Consider the following 13,501-nt stretch of genomic DNA (forward strand, 5'->3'; position numbering starts at 1 on the left):
TGAAAAAAATGGTTGGGAGTGGCTCAGTGGGTTAAGCCGCTGCCTTCGGCTCGGGTCATGATCTCAGGGTCCTGGGATCGCGTCCCGCATGGGGCTCTCTGCTCAGCAGGGAGCCTGCTTCTTCCTCTCTCTCTCTGCCTGCCTCTATGCCTACTTCTGATCTCTCTCTGTCAAATAAATAAATAAAATCTTTAAAAAAAAAAAAAAGATAGGGATTGCATTAAATGTGTAGATTGCTTTAGGTAACATAGACATTCTCACAATATTTGTTCTTCCAGTCCATGAGCATGGAAGATTTTTCCATTTCTTTGTGTCTTCCTCAATTTCTTTCATGAGTACTTTATAGTTTTCTGAGTATAGATTCTGTGCCTCTTTGGTTAGGTTTATTCCTAGGTATCTTATGGTTTGGGGTGCAATTGTAAATGGGATTGACTCCTTAATTTCTCTTTCTTCTGTCTTGTTATTAGTGTAAAGAAATGCGACTGATTTCTGTGCATTGACTTTATATCCTGACACTTTGCTGAATTTCTGTACAAGTTTGGGCAGTTTTGGAGTGGAGCCTTTTGTTTCCACATAATAGTATCGTATCATCTGCGAAGAGTGATAATTTGACTTCTTCTTTGCCGATTTGGATGCCTTTAATTTCCTTTTGTTGTCTGATTGCTGAGGCTAGGACCTCTAGTACTATGTTGAATAGCAGTGGTGATAATGGACATCCCTGCCGTGTTCTTGACCTTAGTGGAAAAGCTTTCATTTTATCTCCATTGAGAATGATATTTGTGGTGGATTTTTCATAGATGGCTTTGATAATACACTACACTTTGAAGAGTTTTAATCAGGAAGGGATGCTTCACTTTGTCAAATGCTTTTTCAGCATCTATTGAGAGTATCATATGTTTCTTGTTCTTTTTTTTTTTTTATTAATGTATTGTATCACATTGATTGCTTTGTGGATGTCGAACCAACCTTGCAGCCCAGGAATAAATCCCACTTGGTTGTGGAGAATGATCCTTTTAATGTACTGTTGGATCCTGTTGGCCAGTATTTTGGTGAGAATTTTTGTATCTGTGTTCATCAAGGATATTGTCTGTAATTCTCTTTTTTGATGGGATCGGATCCTTGTCTGGTTTGGGGATCAAGGTGATGCTGGTCTCATAAAATGAGTTTGGAAGTTTTCCTTACATTTCTATTTTTTGGAACAGTTTCAGGAGAATAGGAATTAGTTCTTTTTTAAATGTTTGGTAGAATTCCTGGGAAGCCGTCTGGCCCTGGACTTTTGTTTGTTTGGAGATTTTTGATGACTGTTTCAATCTCCTTACTGGTTATGGGTCTGTTCAGGTTTTCTATTTCTTCCTGGTTCAGTTGTGGTAGTTTTTATGTCTCTAGAGAGAGATTCTTCCAGATTGTCGAATTTGTTGGCGTAGAGTTGCTCATAGTATGTTCTTATAATTTCTTTGCTGTTGGTTGCGATCACTCCTCTTTCATTCATGATTTTATTTATTTGAGTCCTTTCTCTTCTTTTTGATAAGTCTGGCCAGGGGTTTGTCAATATCATTAATTCTTCCAAAGAACCAGCTCCTAGTTTCATTGATTTGTTCTAATGTTGTTTTGGTTTCTGTTTCATTGATTTCTGCTCTGATGTTTATGTTTTCTCTTCTGCTGGGTTTAGGCTTTCTTTCTTTTTCTTTCTCCAGCTTCTTTGGGTGTAGGGTTAGGTTGTGTATTTGAGACCTTTCTTGTTTCTTGAGAAAGGCTTGTACCGCTACATATTTTCCTCTCAGGACTGTCTTTGTTGTGTCCCACAGATTTTGAACCATTGTATTTTCATTATCATTTGTTTCCATGAATTTTTTCAATTCTTCTTTAATTTCCTGGTTGACCCATTCATTTTTTAGAAGGATGCTATTTAGTCTCCATGTATTTGGGTTCTTTCCAAATTTCCTCTTGTGATTGAGTTCTAGCTTCAGAGCATTGTGGTCTGAAAATATGCAGGGAATGATCCCAATCTTTTGATACCAATTGAGACCTGATTTATGACCCAGGATGTGGAGAATGATCCATGTGTTCTAGAGAAGAATGTGTATTCTGTTATCTTGAGATCGAATGTTCTGAATATATCTGTGATGTCCATCTGGTCCACTGTGTCATTTAAGACCTTTATTTCCTGCTTATTACCTGATTACCTTATTATTACCTTATTACCTTATTACCTTTTGCTTAGATGATCTGTCCATTTCAGTGAGGGGAGTGTTAAAGTCCCCTGCTATTATTGTATTATTGTTGATGTATTTCTTTGATTTTGTTATTAATTGGTTTATATAGTTGGCTGCTCCCATGTTAGGGGCATAGATATTTAAAATTGTTAGGTCTTCTTGTTGGACAGACTCTTTAGTATGATACAGTGTCCTTCTTCATCTCTTATTATAGTCTTTGGCCTAAAATCTAATTTATCTGATATAAGGATTGCCACCCCAGTTTTCTTCTGATGTCCATTAGCATGGTACATTGTTTTCCACCCCCTCACTTTAAGTCTGGAGGTGTCTTCAGGTCTAAAATGAGTTTCTTGTAGGCAGCATATTGATGGGTTTTGTTTTTTAAACCATTCTGATATTCTGTATCATTTGATTGGCGTCTTTAGCCCATTAACATTCAGGGTAACTATTGAGAGATATGAATTTAGTGTCATTGTATTGCCTGTAACGTGACTGTTACTGTATATTGTCTCTGTTTCTTTCTGATCTACTACTTTTAGGGTCTCTCTTTGCTTAGAGGACCCCTTTCAGTATTTCCTGTAGGGCTGGTTTGGTGTTTGCAAATTCTTTCAATTTTTGTTTGTCCTGGAAAATTTTTATCTCTCCTTCTATTTTCAATGATAGCCTAGCTGGATATAGTAACTCTTCGGTGCATGTTTTTCTCGTTTAGTGCTCTGAATATATCATGCCAGTTCTTTCTGGCCTGCCAGGTCTCTGTGGATAAGTCTGCTGCCAATCTAATGTTTTTACCTTTGTATGTTACAGAGTTCTTTTCCCAGACTGCTTTCAGGATTTTGTCTTTGTCGCTAATACTTGTAAATTTTACTATCAGGTGATGGGGTGTGGACCTATTTTTATTGATTTTAAGGGACGTTCTTTGCATCTCCTGGATTTCGATGCTTGTTCCCTTTGCCATATTTGGGAAATTCTCTAAATAATTCTCTCCAATATACCTTCTGCTCCCTTCTCTCTTTCATCTTCTTCTGGAATCCCAATTATTCTAATGTTGTGTCATCTTATGGTGTCACTTATCTCTTGAATTCTCTCCTCATGGTCCAGTATTTGTTTGTCTCTCTTTTTTGCTCAGCTTCTTTATTCTCAGTCATTTGGTCTTCTATGTCACTAATTCTTTCTTCTGCCTCATTTATCCTAGCAGTAAGAGCTTCCATTTTTGATTGCACCTCATTAATAGCTTTTTTGATTTCAACTTGGTTAGATTTTAGTTCTTTTATTCCTCCAGAAAGGGCTTTTATCTCTCCGGAGAGGGTTTCCCTAATATCTTCCATACCTTTTTCGAGCCTGGCTATAACCTTGAGAATTGTCATTCTGAACTCTAGATCTGTCATATTACCAATGTCTGTATTGATTAGGTCCCCTGCCTTCAGTCCTGCCTCTTGTTCTTTTTTTTTTTTTTTTTTTTTTGTTTTGGTGATTTTTTCTGCCTTGTCATTTTGTTCAGTTAAGATTTGCTTTCTCCTACCCTGGAATTCCGCTGTTCTCCTTGGTGAGTGAAGTTGGTCTTGGCTGGATTTCTTGTTGATCTTCTGGGGGAGAGGCCTGTTGTAGTGATTCTCAAGTGTCTTTGCTGGAGGCGGAATTGGCTAGCCCTTATCAGGGGCCATGCTAAGTCATACCCTTGGTTTGCTTTCGGGAGCTTTTGTTCCCTGAATACTTTCCGTAGAGTTCCAGAGGACTGGAATAAAAATGGTGGCCTCACAGTTCTGGCCCGGAGGAGCCGAGAGCTCGGGGTACCGCTCCTCAGTGTGCCCTCAGAGAAACGTGCCGAATTGCTCCCATCTCCCTGGCCTCTGGTCACGCTTGTAGAAAAGCGCTCAATCTATTGCGCTTGGGGAAAAGCACTCAGTCGCTTCCCTCTCCTTGGCCTCCAACAGCGCACTAGGAGAAAAGTGCTCAGCCACTCTGTCTCGCTGGCTTCCGGCTGCGCTCCGAGCTCACCCAGTCTGTGCCTGGTTCAAGGTAACCCTGAGCTTAGAGCTCACTCAGCTTCCCCGCTCTAATACCTGCAAGCCTTGCGGCACTCAGACACCCCGTTCCTTCTGTGACCCCGTGGGATCTGGAGTTACACTGACCCTGCATGGGCTTCTCACCCCCTACTCCCCCTCCACCCCCTCTGGAGTGCTGTCCCTCAGTGGAGCTGACTTTTAAAAGTCCTGATTTTGCACTTGGTTGCTCCTCCACTTGCCAGGAGTCGGCCCCTCCCCCGCGGTCTATCTTCCCGTTGCTTTGGATTCACCTTTTCCCCGGTCCTACCTTTCAGAAAGCGATCGATTTTCTGTTGCTAGAATTGTTGTTCTTCTTCTCTTCGATTTCCCGTTGGATTTGTAGGTGTTCGCAATGGTTAGATAAGCTATCTAGCTGATCTCCTGGTACCTGATGTCGTCTCAGCCTGCTACTTCTCTGCCATCTTGACTCCTCTCCCCCTTTCATTATTTATTTTGCAGTACTTTCTTGATTGATATTTCCACATCAGTTATTGTGGGGTTCCCCTCCCCTGCCCTAGCTTGAAGAGGAGAAAACGGAAAAAACACATCCGGAAGCTGAAATTCTCCTTCTGAAACTCTGGATTTTTCCTTTTATCATTACATAAGTGATTTTGTATTAACTTCAGAATATCACTTAATAATTTTCCCATTTATAATAGTTAATAAGGTAGTGGGATGTTAAATAATGGAACTCTTTAGTTCACTATTTTTTTTAACGAATTTTTTTATTTAATTGATATAGACACACCAGTGAGAGAGGGAACAGAAACAGGAGTGGGAGAGGAAGATGCAGGGTTTCCTTGGAGCAGGAAGCCTGATGTGGGGCTTGATCCCAGAACCCTGGGATCATGACCTGAGCGGAAGGCAGATGCTTAACGACTGGGCCACCTAGGCACCCCAGTTCACTATATTAATTCAGTTACTCACTATATTAATACAGTTACAGGATCCTACAGTCAATTACTGAAATAAGAGCTTGTTACAGATTCCTGACAAAACAATAATCTCTGATTAAGAAAGATGTATATTTTCATTAATAAGCGTATACAGTTTAACAAATTACATGTAAACACATTTTCAGTGGTTAAAGTGGGATACTAAATTTTAACATTGCAGATTAAAGGAACTTTGCAGTTTAACTCTTTCTGTTTTAAAGAGAAATAGAGTTTAAACTCCTTTAATATATAGGAACTACATGAAATTGTTTTAGTAGGATTTTTTTTATTGTTACTTGATTTCTCTAGAATAACATTATTAGTAGTAATAACAGACATATTGTTCATGGTTTTATTTGTAACACTGTTTATAATGGGTTTTTCATACTATTCTATTATAAATTAAAGAACCAGATTTTCAGCTTTCTGTAATATTCTTTATTTATTAGGATATTATCTAGTGAATACTTGATCCAGAATCCTTGATTCCGTTTATGAGTTCTTTGTGAGCCATACATCTATAATGATTTTGGGGTTTGGTTTTTTTTTTTTTTTGCCCTTCGTCTAGTTTTATTAACAAAGGTTGTATCAGGTACATAGAAAAACGTCCAAAGGCTTATATTTTTTTCTAGATATTGGAATTGTTTAAATCCTTTTCAACTTCTTTTTTGAGTGTTTTCTTAAAAATTAAATTTCAGACCTCTTTGGTGCTGTGGTTATTTTTTGGCATATTAGCACACTTCCCATTTCTTATATGATCACTTTTTTTAATGTTTTTTGCCTTATTTTTCTTATTGGTTGTCTTATTAGTAATCATTTTGTAATTTTTCTGCTTTTAGTTTTTATTGTACATGATTTCATTTTAATTCTGTTTTTAGCTTTGTAAGTTACATGTTGCAAATTTCATATTTAGTTTCTTTAATAATAAATTTCTAAGTTGGTTTATACCATGTAGGTCTGTACCAAATTCCAGCAAGAGTGTTGGAGGGAGTGTTCCCCACACCACCACCACCATGCAGTTCTCAGACACTAGCTAGATGTCCTACCATTCAGATGAATTCTGACATTGTTTATCTGGAGATAGCATCAATTCTGTAGGTTAAGGGTTTAGTCCTACAAAACTATCCCCTGCCCTAACCACTTCAGGTGCCAGTCACAGGTCAAGGTTGTCATCTTTTCTTCTTACCAACCTGATGTAGATCAGAGGTTCCAATGATCCCCTCCTTTAGAGTGGCTCACAAAATGCAGAGAATCCTTTTACTTACTAGATTATCGGTTTGTTATAAAAAGGGTATAACTCAGGAACAGCCAGATGGGAGAGATGCATAGAGCAAAGAATGTTGGAAGGGGTATAGAATTAAATGTCTTCTCTGAGCATGCTATTCCATGTGTTCACCAACCCAGAAATTCTTTGAAATTTGTACTTTTGGGACTTTTGTGGAAGCTTTGAACACAGGTATGATCTGTCATCAACTCCATGTCCAGTTCTTCTCCCTTCTCAAGAGAATTAGATTGGGGCTGAAAAGTCCAAGCTTCTAATCTTGGTTTACTCTTTCAATAACCAGCGCTTATCCAGAACCTATCCACGAGTTTCCTCTTTAGACCAAAATACACTCCTACCAACCAGGAAATTACAAGGGTTTCAGTAGCCCTGTGTAGAAACCAGAATCAGAGAGATCAAATATTTGAACAAAAAATGCTTCTGGTGCTCTTAACACTGAGGAAATTACAAGTGTTTCAGGAGTAATAGGTGCCAGGAACCAGGGCTCAAGAATAATATAATTGTTGATTCACTCATAAATATCCCAAGTTTTCATCTACATTTTTCTTGGTCCCATTCTCTAGATTTGGTGATTTTTTTTTTCTTTAGAGAAAATTAACAGTATTTATGATCAATTCTCAATATTAATAATTGGATTATCAGTACTGATAGTGTTTATTTTTAATATATACCTTCTAAAGCAGGATGTATTCGTTATCTCTTGCTATGTAGAAAATTATTCCAGAACAGTTGCAACCAGTGGTGGTTTAAAACAACAAGCATTTATTTTCTCACAGGGTTTCTGTGGATCATGAATTCAGGAGCAGCTTGAATGTTTGTGGTTCTTCAGCTCTCATAAGGTTACAGGCAAGGCATTAGTTGGGTTGCAGTCACCTGAAAACTTTACAGGAGCTGAAGAATCTGCATCTAAACTAGTTTGCTTATGTGGTTGGCATGTTACTACTGGCTCTTGGTAAGAGGCCTCAGTTCCTTACCACATGAACCTCTTCATAAAGTTGCCTGACTATCCTCATTACGTGGTAAGTTGCTTCCCTCAGAACAGGAGGTCTAAGTGCAATCAAGGCCTCTCTCTTCAGAAGTCACACTCCATTGCTTTTACAATGTCCTCTGTTTACACTGGCCAGCTCTATAACGTGGTAGAGTATTACTTAAAGATACGAATACTAGAAGGTAAGAACCACTGAGAGCCATTTTGGAAGCTATTTAAAATAAAGTGGGATTACCAAGTTTTCTTTCAGGGTATAAGGAAAACCTTGCATTTTGAGTATGAGACCCCTTTTTATTAGTGCCAGAAAGTTATCTGGGGTACCATTTCCCTTCTCAGGTCTCAGTGCCTATTCCAAGTATCTTCAGAAGAAGCTGCCACTTTATATAAAGAACTGTAGTTGTGGCCTTCAGTTGGGATAAATGGAACTGCTGCTGAATATCCCAAATTAGAGATTGGTAAAATTCTTTATCATTCATTTTCCTCATCTCTTTTATGATTGTTGTCCTACTACTTTAGATCTTATGGTTATTCTTGAGTTCTGAGAAAGCTTGGGTGTTATAGAAGTCTTTTAGAATTAGTGGGTTATAATGTCCTTTGTGTAGCCAGTGTGCTTTATATCTTACAGTTTTTCAACATTTTGGTAATCTCATCTTTTTAGTTTTCTTGATGGCATAGATTTGTTCTTTTTATTTTTTTCTGTAACATTGGTGACATTTTTGAAGGAAGTCAAGGTAAACTGACATGCTCAGTCAACTTTCTTATAAGAATTAGAAAATTAATTGGTCAAATATATTTGAACTTTTTTCAGGTAGAAGAATGAGTTAGTTCTCCCTGTAGCCAATTAATAGGACTGGTGCTTTTGTTTATTTTGGGGAGTTTTGTTTCAGTGAGGGTGGTTTTATTGTTGTTTTCCTTACTTTAGTTGTTAGAGAATAGCAATTTTTTCAGAACAGAGCATGGTGTTTACATAAGAGCTGTATAAAGAGAATGGTTTTTACATAAGAGCTGTATAAAGAATGGCATCAGTATAGGTAAGAGTATATTTGAACCTGTCTGTTCACAATTGATCATAAGTTAACCTTGGTTGGATGGGGGTGTTTTGCAGAGAAGGGTAGGTGTATTGCACCTGAGTACTTAACTTGAATCTGACTGTAACTGGATCTGTGTCTAAATTTGTGTCTCAGTGTTTTCATATGTGAAAATGAAGGAGTTAAGTTTGATGATCTAAAAATAAGTGAGTGTAACTTTAATAAAGACACTTGATGAATAGCTATTTTGCAGTACAAGGAATAATGTAAGTTACTAAAAATTCTGGTTTGGAGTCTCAAAAAGATTAAGTTTTCCTATGTATTGTATAATACTGTATAAGAAAAAATTCAAAGTTGTCTTTTTAAAACAAAAACAAAATATATAAATATGTATATGTTATATATATGTTTTTGGCAATCTCTTCCTTTTAAAAAAATCCAACTATTTGTAGAGATCTTATTACAGTATAAATGTTCAAACAGATTTTTCAACTGTCACGGCAAAGTTATCTAAGCATGTTGGTGGAGAGGTAGGGGTATTTATGCATTAGTATTATTAGACACAATGGGAGAATATAATCTCAGCCCTAGTACTCAGATTATAATGATTTGGTCTTCCAGTGTTTTCTGCATAAGTTGAAGAGTCTCATTAGAAACAACAAACTGTTCTTAAAGTTTTTAGGGTAAATTACGAGATTTCAGGTTTACATGGGATAATTTCTAAAAATTCTCAAACAGTTTCTTTCTAAGGCAGTATTTTCAGTTTTTTTCCTTCTAAAAGTAGTCTAATGAATGTTCGCTAATTGATACATTGGGGTTATAGCATATAATATTTATATTTATATGAATTCAACTGTGAGCATGTCCAGAGGAAAAAACTAAATAGTGGGAAGGAGTCTATTCATTATTATTCTTAAATAAACATATGCCCTGGAGTAACTTTATGAGTATAAAGTACACTCATATACTTTTCAAAAAAAAAAATATATATATATGTGCTCTCTTCTTACTCACTGACTTTAGTGCCCAGGCCTTAAATCTTGGGTCCTATGTATGATACCTTCCTCCACCCAAAAAAAAAAAAAAAAAAAAAAAAATGCTGTTTTCATTGATTCACATCTTTGTTGCCTTTATATTGTTTGTCCACCCAAGTAAACACATTAGCTTTGAATCACAGCCTTCATTCTTCTTCCTGTTCAGCATATTTCTAGTCAAATTCCATGTGCTCAGAGACAACAGAGTACTGTTGGCTAGTACAACATTTAAGATGTAGTTATGAGATAAATCAGTGCGAGTGAAAAGATAACAAAACATTTCAAAAGATAAAAGGATTTCTAGATTATTTGCAAATGTGTGTTGAGAAATGAATATATTTTAATGTGTATTTTAAAGAAGTTCTCTCAATCTTTTTTATTGTTTTACACTAATACAAAATTGATACTTATGGACTACATCATGGGATATTTCATGGTGGATAGTTAGAAATCTTACAGTAACTTATAAATAAGTGCCTTTTTTTTTTTTTTTACCTAAATCGAGTCATTAACGATTTTTCTATTGATATTGTTTATTTTGTTGACATTGATCCACTACTGTTAACTAAAAACAACTCTGTGGGCATATTCATTAATGCTGGGATTCTAATAGGTACTTTACAAGTAAATACATTTACTAAGAGATGTGTATTTGTATATATCCATGCACATATATGTATGTACATATGTGTATATATACAAGCATATGTGTGTGGGTATGACTCCATGTATATGTGTGCTTCCAAATTGCTATGTAGTATTGAAAACTAAGATGTAAGAAACTATTAGATATTATAAAATAACAATGAAGAAAATAGCGTGTCATTATATAATTGGACTAAAGATGCTTAAACTTTGGATTCATTGGATCTGAGTGAGTTTCTAAGTAAATTGTGTCCCTTTTATATTCACTGGGAACAAACAGAGAGAAAAAAAAGATTTTATACAGTTGTTGGGAGTTACTAGTTACTCCGCTGTGGACAAGTTTATCTAGCACTCATGTAAAAAAAAGCAATTACTTGGGATTACTGTTCAGCTCTGGGGAGCTCAAGGAAGCATCTCACCAGATACTCAGCCCCAACTTGACTTAACTAAAGCCACATAATTTTATAGACAACATTCCCACCTAATCTTTTTAGGAAGTACTAAGAATATGTTTGCTATAAACCCAGAATTTACACCTATTTTGTCCCTTATTTGTCCCACCTTCAGCCTTTTAATTCCATTTTAATCTTTCTCTTGCTACAGACACTCCAGCTGATGAGAGATAAATGTGGAAAGTAATTCTAGCTGACTGAAAAACAGCTTAAATATATTTTTACCTCAGTTTCATTTCAAAGAATAATAACAAAACGTGGAAACCACCCACGTGGTGGTTTAGATTTAGATTTGTCCTAAAATATCTTTCGTTTTACATTTTGACTGTTTATCCACTTATCATCATTTTTGTAACTGAAGAGAGGCAAAGTTCTAATGTTTTGTCCATTCTTACTGTTTTTCGAAAAATGTCAGCCATTCTGAGTTAGACATTAAGTAAACAGTAGTAGAATTTGTATTTTTGCTTTTACCTACTTTAAACAAAGGCATATAATATATAGTATATATTTTTAATTATTACTATGTTATATTAGTCACCGTACAGTACATCATTAGTTTTTGATGTAGTGTTCCATGATTTATTGTTTGCATGTATCACCCAGTACTCCATGCAACACGCGCCCTCCTTAATAGCAGTCTCTGGGCTAACCTATCATCCCTCCATCCCCCTCCCCCCCTAAAACCCTTAGTTTGTTTCCCAGAGTTCATAGCCTCTCATGGTTCATCTTCCCCTATATATTCTTTTCTTTAGTTATCAGAGGGAGATCTTTTTTTATTTTACCAAAAGTTCTTATCATGAAGTCATACTCCTCTGTGCTGGAACTTTAGGGTTTTGTCCAAAAGAGGGCTTTTGAAAAAATAGTGATAATTTGTATGTTCTTCATTTTCAATCTCATCCACCAGTTTACACAAATTTTGTAGGAATTCTATTAGTAAATTTCATCTTTTCTCATGTAAATTATTGATTTTCCAAACTGATTGGAAAGTTTTTATATTTTTAACAAATGGACATAATAAAGCCTATTTATGTTTTTTATAGGAATATATGTTATAAAGTCCTCTTTGTAAGTTTTAAGTGCCTACACATGAGAATTTTTTATAGGTAACACATCATTTTCAACACAAAATTAGAGATAAAAATGTTTTCAAAATGCTCTCCCTAGCACAAGTTTCTTTCAAAAATTAGTTTCTTCCCTACCTTTATTTTAAAATTCTTCATAGAGAATTTTTGTTCTTTCTTCTTTCTTTCTTTCTTTGCTAAAGCAATATGCTTTGGACAGACAGCCACTTTTCACTCCAGGAAGAATCCACAATTTTTTGGAATGTCTGAATCGTTTCACTTTCTTTTAAAACGTCATAATGCCTTTAAGTTCAAGGTAGCTAAATTCATTAATTCCACCCAACTGGGCCCATAAGCCTGTGTTATATAGTAATAAGCTGAATATGAATAAACATGTGATGGTGCCACTTGTAATTCCTTTTGTTTACTTACCTCCCACTCTTTACCTTAGGGCTCTCAGGTTGCTATTAGTGACATGACTTGACTTGCTAATAGAGAGATCACATGAAGATACTAATGTCAATTTATATGTTAAATATTATCTAAGTTTAATGTAATTCTAATTTTTTAGGTAAATATATTAAGTAAATGCCTTGAAATGCTTGTTTTACCTGAGAGGATTATTTTGCACCAACTAGTTTGGAGCTTGTTCATCTGTATGTAGGGCAGGAAAAATTCTTTGTTGTACCTTTGACCTACTTGGACAACTTCAAGTAAATGAGACATATTCTCACCTGTTTTCTCTTGTAAATGCTTTCTTTTCGTTTCTTTGGTTTACAGTTTCTGTTAATATTACTATTATGGGCTTCATTAATTTTTTTTCTTCTTACAGTTCTTGCAGACTCTTCCCTTGAAATAGAAGTATTGGTCCTTGAACAACATGAGGATTGGGACATACTTTTTTGTGTATGTCTTGATATTTTCTACTTAAAAACTGTCATTTGATACTAATAATTTAGTAGCTCTGGAAGTCACATTTTCCCATTCTGCAGGGTTTGTTGCTTTTTTGTTTTTGTTTATTATTTTACTTTTTAAATTGTTGTTGTCTGTTTCTATGCCAAAGATCAGCCTGAGGTATAAAATTAAAGTCTCTCAGGTGTATGTGAACCTGTACCTTCCCCTGGGCGTGCATCATGACTTTTTAATTCTCATTTTATGCAGTTTCTTTTGAATATTCTAATCTGTAATCTCTGGCTCCCAAAAAGAGGAAGAGTAATGGCACCTAGGTGGCTCAGTCGGTTAATTCGCAGACTCTTAGGCTCAGGTAATGATCTCAGGGCTGTGAGATCAAGCCCCATGTAGGATTCAGCACTGGGTTCAGCGCTCTGTGTGGAACCTTCATAAGATTTTTTCTCCCTCTGACATCTTCACCCCCCGACCTCCCCGCCCCTACCCCTGCACGCCCAAAAGCACATTATCTCAAAAAAAGAAAAAAGAAAAGAAAAGGAAAAAAATGAAGAGTAAATGAAGGGAGGGAAAAGGGGCATTGGCCTTTTAAATCCCATGAAAGTTATGTCTCAGGAGGAAGAGGGACTTCAACAGTAAGAGGAAATAGACTCCTATAGCAGCAATGGCCATGGTCGCCAAACTGTGGAAAGAACCAAGATGTCCTTCAACGGACGAATGGATAAGGAAGATGTGGTCCATATACACTATGGAGTATTATGCCTCCATCAGAAAGGATGAATACCCAACTTTTGTAGCAACATGGACGGGACTGGAAGGGATTATGCTGAGCGAAATAAGTCAAGCAGAGAGAGTCAATTATCATATAGTTTCACTTATTTGTGGAGCATAACAAGTAACATGGAGGACATGGGG

General features: G+C 36.3%; 1 protein-coding gene across 7 annotated transcripts in view; it reads left to right on the forward strand.

Moving 5' to 3' along the window:
• ORC4 (origin recognition complex subunit 4) overlaps positions 1-13,501 on the forward strand; it is an 85,576-nt gene that overhangs the window by 20,398 nt on the left and 51,677 nt on the right. Inside the window, exon 2 of one of the 7 annotated variants that reach the window (XM_059394338.1) lies at positions 12,513-12,586. The exons of the other annotated variants lie outside the window; for them this stretch is intronic. The gene's annotated coding sequence lies outside the window, so the exon portion shown is untranslated. The remainder of the gene's footprint in view (positions 1-12,512; positions 12,587-13,501) is intronic. 7 annotated transcript variants of the gene reach the window in all.

Source organism: Mustela nigripes, chromosome 3, assembly GCF_022355385.1.
Source record: "Mustela nigripes isolate SB6536 chromosome 3, MUSNIG.SB6536, whole genome shotgun sequence".
Taxonomy (NCBI): Eukaryota; Metazoa; Chordata; class Mammalia; order Carnivora; family Mustelidae; genus Mustela; species Mustela nigripes.